This window comes from Somniosus microcephalus, chromosome 32 (genome assembly GCF_052327205.1).
Source record: "Somniosus microcephalus isolate GS21.2 chromosome 32, FLI_Smic_1.0, whole genome shotgun sequence".
Classification (NCBI taxonomy): domain Eukaryota; kingdom Metazoa; phylum Chordata; class Chondrichthyes; order Squaliformes; family Somniosidae; genus Somniosus; species Somniosus microcephalus.
In genome coordinates, this window is record NC_141018.1 from 39,467,755 (window position 1) to 39,468,411 (window position 657).

Here is a 657-nt window from a genome sequence, read left to right on the forward strand (position 1 = left end):
ACCACTCAGAATGCGTTTCCTCCTTCCACAACTCTCACACAGAAAGAAGGGAACGGTCATCAATGGCCACAAGCTCTTGCACAAAGCAACACTCGCAGCCCGCTTCACGCTCAGGAGGAAACGCTTTAACTCCTCCTCGTGGTTAGTGAGACCAGACACTTCAGAACACATTTCTCAAGTTAAAAACTATAGAAATGATCCCTAAAAGTATAGTCTTACCTAACATTGGCCGCCACACCGCTCTCCACACTCAGCACACCCCCTTTAACAGAGGCTGAGCTCCCACCCGCTTCGCGCCCATTCACAGCGGTCAGTGCGGAATCCACTATATATACAATATACAAATCACCCTTTGTAAATATAATTATAATTGTGTGAGAAAGAAATATAGTTGCTGTCATTCTGCCATTACCCAGCAGGCAGGTGATTTGCATATATTAGCAGCCTGTCTCCAGCGACTGTCCTGCTCATTGATTCACTCAGTGGGTGGAAGCCCCGCTCTGAGAGATTTAAACAGCAACTCGCCCTCCACCGCACGGATGGGTTCAGCGGGTTAGATAAAGAGGGAAAAAGATTTAAAATCAGCTTTGGAAACTGCAAATGAAGAATTATAGAGCCGGAGGAGCAGAGCAACATCTTACGCGGATAACAACAGAA

General features: G+C 46.6%; 1 non-coding gene across 1 annotated transcript; it reads right to left on the reverse strand.

The window, feature by feature from the left end:
• Nucleotides 1-217, reverse strand: LOC147097493 (small nucleolar RNA U3). The gene has a single exon (XR_015074404.1). It is a non-coding gene; the product is annotated as a small nucleolar RNA U3 (small nucleolar RNA).
• Nucleotides 218-657: the final 440 nt, after the last annotated feature.